The sequence below is a fragment of the Heterodontus francisci genome, chromosome 8 (genome assembly GCF_036365525.1).
Source record: "Heterodontus francisci isolate sHetFra1 chromosome 8, sHetFra1.hap1, whole genome shotgun sequence".
Lineage (NCBI taxonomy): Eukaryota > Metazoa > Chordata > Chondrichthyes > Heterodontiformes > Heterodontidae > Heterodontus > Heterodontus francisci.
In genome coordinates, this window is record NC_090378.1 from 30,061,165 (window position 1) to 30,067,548 (window position 6,384).

Sequence of the window (6,384 nt, forward strand, 5' to 3'; positions counted from 1 at the left end):
TATTCTAATGTGGAAATAATCAAATGCTACCCAAGTCTCCATGCGGATTTGATGAAATTGTTTTTTCTTGATAGGCATTCAAAACACTTCGGCTGTAGCAGGCATCAAACAATTCTTTCAATGACGAGCACAGCAATAGGTCAACTTGAATTTTAAAACCGACAGTATCTCAGTCAAAACTTTACCTCAGTAATACAAGCAATGTCTTAAAAGGGTTATTTCCTCCTTAGGCAATTATCTTGGTCTGTAGCTCCTTGTAGAATTTCTACTGAGAGAAAATAGACAGCTCTTCAGTAGCACGCTTTGCTGGAGAGTCTCTCAAAACTTGTTTCAGCCAGTTTTTACATAATTAATTGGAAACATTATTGCATGTGACCTCTCTCTCCTGCTGTGGCCTAGGGTCAAGTGCAGCTGGCACCCTGTGCTCAGTCTTAAGGGTACACTGTTTTCAAACAGAATCTTAAAGGCACACACTTTTTTAATCATCCTTTGCTGCTCAGGTGGTTATTATTCACATTCATTTGTTAATGGCCAAATGTCCAGCTGCTCTTATAGTAGCGGAGGGTCAATTAAATATTTCAAGGTGGAAATTCAGACTGATGTGTAAGGAGTGCATGTCATGGCAACAGTCAGTTGTATTTCTAAGTTTTTTTTTTGAGTTTCGCAAACAGCTAATGTTCAAAGATTTTAAATTATTCAAAACCATAACTAAAACTGCATCAAAGTATATTGTCAGTACAATATTGGATATTCCCAATTTCAGTGCACACATCTCTTTAATAGGGAGCTGCAGCACTTAAATGAAGAACATGCACAGTGGTCTAATCCTCAGCTCCCTACTTTATATTCAGTGTAATCCAGTACAATAATAAAAAGGTGCTGAGGAATTAACAAAGTGCAGATTCTTTTATTTCACTACTTGAAGTTCCTCTCCTTTGATTCCTGTGCTCCATGTTGCTGTACTCTAAGTTGCTCCACTTCAAATTACTACCCATTTTGCTCATGTGCTCTTGGTTTTACTTTATATTCTTCCACACTTTATTATTGTTTGATTTGATCCTTCAAGGTTTCTTAAACCACTACACAGTAACATTGAATCCTGTATTTTTGTGAAGATAAACATAATCCCTCTCTGTACACGCTGCTATTACTTCCTGATAGACGGATACTTACAGGTGTAAAGTGCTGAAAATCTCCCCTTTCTTTGTCGGGCTGAAGACCCGAAGCTCTTAATGAAATTGACGGAAGTGGAATCTCTTACCTGAGGGGTATTTAATTTTAAAAAGGCTGGTTTCTTGCCGTCGTTTTACCTCTCCGAGTGCAGGAGTGTTTCTAGTATGGGAGTGCCACAGTGCAAAGGTTGTAGCCCGTGTTAACCTTCTCAAGGCTACAAACCGTTCGCTGTTACTGATCTCTACATGCTGAGTATTGGCTAATGTTTAACCAAGCAAACAAATCAAACATTTTTTGGCTTTCCTTTCATTCACTATTGTGGCAATGAACGAAAGGTAGTAATTATCTATAGTCACACACACAACCAGTTCTATGACAACACTGAAGGAAACAATGGTCGTTTTGAAATCTAACCAGGCTCTGAGGACTGTAGTGCCTTTAATTGTATATATTTGCATATTTTCCTGGTGGTTTCAGTGTCACTGTTTCTGAGTGCCCTACCAGCAACCCTTCTTGTGGGTTTACTCACTCTGACTGGCTATATAAAAAGACAGCAGTAAACATCATAGAGACACAGATCACGTTTTCCAGGCAAAAGTATAGGTAAATATGGGTGGATTTTACATTCTTTCAGAGGAATGCAATTACCCAACATTTTCCATTGTATCATCCATAACGATGAGACAAAAACATTCTGCCGGTGCAGAATTAACCTTTAAATTGCCACAGTGTAATTATATTGTTGGATGACAATCAGGCTGCTAGGCCCGTACCTTAACTGGCCCTTGCACCTGGAAACAAGTGCAGAAATGTAACTGCTGCTAGGTGCCTGAGAACCCAGCAGCAGCAGTGATAGCCACTAACTTTGGTGCTATTGGCCTGCTGTCCAAAACAACAACAAGAAGGCCTCCACCTCCAACCCCTGCACCAGTAAAACAACCGCACTTACCTTGACCCACTACCCAGGAATTTGTTGCCTGTTATTTTCCACTTAAAGGGCTGAATTTTACAGACTCCCCCCCTCCCCACCCCGAAGTCAGGAGTCGTGGTGGGGGGATGCCGTAAAATGCCTCCGGCAGAGGCCCGCCATGGACCTCGACGCCGGGAAGGCCCCTTCTGATATTACTGGTGGCGGTGAGGCCTTGTGGTGGCATTCCTGCCCCGCCGTTAGGCAACAGGAGCCAAATTTAGATATTTAAAACATTTTAAACCCTGGAAATCCACAGGGCATCATAAAGGGGGCACATACCTGGCATCACTGGTCATTACCTTCATCTCCTTTCCTCTGCATTTGAGAATTGATTGTTTCCTGGTGTACATAAGAACAAAACTGGCTCCAGAATCTAGGCTGAAACATCAGTGTACTACTATTGAAAGTGCCATTCTTTGTATGATATGTTAAATTGAAGAATTGTCTGCCTTTCAGATAAAGCTCCCATGGCACTATTTGAATAATAGTAGGCCATCCTTGGCATCATTCTTTCCTCAGCAAATACCACCAAACGATAGGTCAACAGGTTGTTTAACTGCTCACTGTTTGTGGGTGTGTGCGAATGGCCACTGCGTTCACCTGCATAGCAATAGTTATTGCATTTCAAAGTAATTCATTTTATTTACGAGTTTCTGCTATGTCCTGAGAGATGTGATAGACCATTATGTAAAAATAAGTCTTCCTTTTCCTTTATTTTTCGTGGTTGCTGAAGAATAGTTCTAAAGGATTCAATCAACACTGCTGTGAGATGTCCTGTTCATTTCTTGCAAGGGTCAAGGAGCTGGTAAAATGATGTTAGAACACTAATGTCATAGAGCTGAAATGGGTGCAGCTTCCAATATGGGCTGCATTGGACAGAGAGGATGCTGAGCCAAGGCTAGTGGCAGAGGAAAATCAGAGGAGGCAGCTATGTTTGAGTGGTTTAAAAATAACTGTTTAAAAATAAGGGGTCGCCCATTTAAGACAGGGATGAGGAGAATTTTTTTTCTCTCAGAGGGTCGTGAGGCTGTGAAATTCTCTTCCCCAGACAGCAGTGGAGGCTGGGTCGTTGAATATTTTTAAGGCTGAGTTAGATAGATTCTTGATTGACAAGGGAGTCAAAGGGTATAGGGGGCAGACAGGAAAGTGGAGTTGAGGCCACAATCAGATCAGCAATGATCTTATCAAATGGTGGAGCAGGCTCAAGGGGCCGAATGGCCTACTCCTGCTCCTAATTCGTATCATATCATCTCCTGCACCTCTGAGCACTGGCTAAAGGAGTTATTGATGCCAAGCAAAGAGCTACAGATTAACAAAGAAATTGGTTATTATTACAGAATGAAGGGGAAAACATATCACAAGCTTCTCTATTAGGTAGAAAAACAAAGTAAAGATGAAGAAGCTAATTTCTTCTTTGTTAAAACATTAAATTGTGATAGTCAAGAATCCTGACACCATCCAGGCCAAAGCAGCCCACTACCCCATCTACCACCTTAAACATTCACTGCCTCCACCACCAGTATATGGTGGCGGCAGTGAGTGCCATCCATAAGACTCACTGTAGCAACTTGCCAAGGCTCATTCAACAGCACCTTACAAACCCACAACCTCTACCACCTAGAAGGACAAGGGCAGAAGATGTATGGGAACACCACCACCTGCAAGATCCCCTCCAAGTCACACATCATCCTGACTTGGAAATATATCGCCGTTCCTTCACTGTCGCTGGATCAAATTTCTAGAATTCCTTCCCTAACTGCACTGTGGGTGGACCTACACCACATGGACTGCAGCGCTTCAAGAAGGCAGCTCAACACCAACTTTTCAACGGAAATTAGGGATGGGCAATAAATGCTGGCCTTGCCAGTGATGCCTACATCGTACAAACAAATAAAGAAAGAGTCAATCTGGCAAGGTCGGCATTTATCGTCCATCTCAAGTTGTCCTTGTAAAATGTGATGGTCATGTTGGAAAACAAACAACCCCTTATGCCATCCAACCATTTGTTGTGACCAACACAAAGGGATCAATGATCACTGCTAAGTGTGATTCACAAATTATCAGAAGAAATGCGTCATTCTTCAAAACACTGAAAACACTATTCGCAAGCATTGAATCCGATTCCGACATTAACATCTCATATGAAGAAGATGAATCAAATGAGATTACATCTGATGTCAGATGATATCCTACTTGTGAGAGAAAATGCCCACCATACTTAAGTGACTGTTACGAACTATTTATGTTGAAGTTTATTGTTTACATTTTTTGGAAACAAAACATTGAAACATGTTATGTCTCTCATTTACTAAGAAGGGGAGTTTTGAAGCAGCGTTTTGAAATTGCAATTGCATTGTGCATTGTGTACACTTGTGGCTGCTGTAGAACACACAAGCTAGCAAAGGGCAAGTGAAAGTAAAACAGAATAAAGAAGATTCCATTATGTTCAACAGTCTGCAGTCTCTATCTCACATATCTTATACCAAACTCGGCTAAACCTCGCTCCAGTCTCGAGAGACATCATACCACCCTTTATCTCTCCCATGTTCTCACCCATCCTTAATCCCTCTCACTCACTCATCCACCCTTAATCTCTCCCAAACCCTCTCCCACTCTGAAAATCCCCCACACTCTTGCCTCGCCACAATCTCTGATACATTTGATGCTGTGCATACAGCAGCCACTACCTCCACCCATGTGTTTTACATCATCGTTGCCATCATATTCTTAATGACAATAATACTGGCTGTCTCACCTGAATAGCATGAAAAGAGTGGTACTTACTGGTAGGTGAGAGGCTTTCAGTTTAATGCAATGGAAAATATGATTTTAAAAGGTATGAATTACAATGAATCGTCCCATTTTTTAATGTAAACAGGATTTAATTTAATAGACAAATGTCATTCCTGATGTAGTATTTTGTGTTCTAATTAGTGGATATACTATTCCAAACAGCAATACTTTTGTTCTAAGTGGGATTTGATAGCATCAATTTTAGGCTTCTCATTACTTTACATTTCTTTTTTCTTGTTGCTTGTTTGTTGTCCAATCAGTAGCAGTGCAGTTTAACTGAGCAGAGGTGCTGTGACCTACCTAAAATTGTGGGTCCTACTGGCGTCTACAGGGACAGAAGTAACTGGCAATAAATCTGCTACATTTCCTTGTCACGGTGAGACCCATGTTAACTGCTGTGAGCTGCAAAGTTTGCTAATAATCTAGTTGAAGAATATAATTTTCATTATTATAATATTTGGTACATTGTCATTCTAGTTTAAAAGCCCCTCTCTCCATTCTTTTAAAAAAACCAGGAAAGAAGCAAGTGTCATTGTGCACACAGTCAACTAAGGTAATCAGTATAATCTACACACTTCCGAGATCTAAGGATATGTCCAGACATTTTGAGCATAAATCATGGCCTTAAATAAAATTTTATAAATAATTAATTCTTTCTACTCTACCCGTTTTGACATTTCTAAGTAATTCATAAACAATTCACCAAACACTCTCTTACAGAGGGAAGATTTGCCAAGACCCCCTTATATTCTTATCTCCTAAATTTATCCCTTAGTCTTAGAGGGAGGAAAATCAAGAGACTGCTTTCTGTTTAAAGTACCTCTTTGTTGCCAACCCCATTCCTCATATCTACCTGTAAAAAGTAGAAATAAATTTGTTATATGCTGGAAAATATTATCCGTAAAGCCACCTCATGGAGGCTTGCCATTTCAGGTTTTTTGCCTCTCTGCTTAGCTGCTCTGTTGTGATGTCTAAAACTAGGAGGACTACTGTGCATACTGGAATGATTCTGCTCATCGTAGTGAAGTTGGCACTTGAGACTGGTCTAATAGCTGGTCTGGAGCTACCCAACTATGAAATAATAAACCAATGGCTTCCTATGTGGTATACTTGGCGCGAAGCGCTTTTAATGCATAAAAGGCTAGTTAACAAAATTGAGGTTCATGGAATAGGAGGGTTCGTGTCAGCTTGGATAAAAAAATTGGCTTAAGGACAGAAAATAGCGAGTCGTGGTAAATTGTTTTTTATTCGTTCGGGGGATGAAGCATCCTGGCTTGGCCAGCATTTATTGCCCATCCCTAATTGCCCTTGAGAAGGTGGCAGTGAGCTGTCTTCTTCAACCACTGCAGTTCATCTGGTGCGGGTATACCCACAGTGCTGTTAAGGAGCGTGTTCCAGAATTTTGATCCAGAAACAGTGAAGGAACGGCGATCTATTTCCATGTCTTG

General features: G+C 40.8%; 1 protein-coding gene across 3 annotated transcripts in view; it reads right to left on the reverse strand.

The window, feature by feature from the left end:
- c8h1orf210 (chromosome 8 C1orf210 homolog) overlaps window positions 1-1,526 on the reverse strand; it is a 39,899-nt gene extending 38,373 nt beyond the window's left edge. The window contains exons 1-2 of one of the 3 annotated variants that reach the window (XM_068036886.1): window positions 1,262-1,526; window positions 186-265 (exon numbers count right to left, since the gene is read on the reverse strand). The gene's annotated coding sequence lies outside the window, so the exon portion shown is untranslated. Of the gene's footprint in view, window positions 1-185; window positions 269-1,261 lie in introns of all 3 variants that reach the window. The other 2 variants (XM_068036887.1, XM_068036885.1) reach the window with 2 other exon arrangements.
- Between the last annotated feature and the right edge of the window lie 4,858 nt (window positions 1,527-6,384).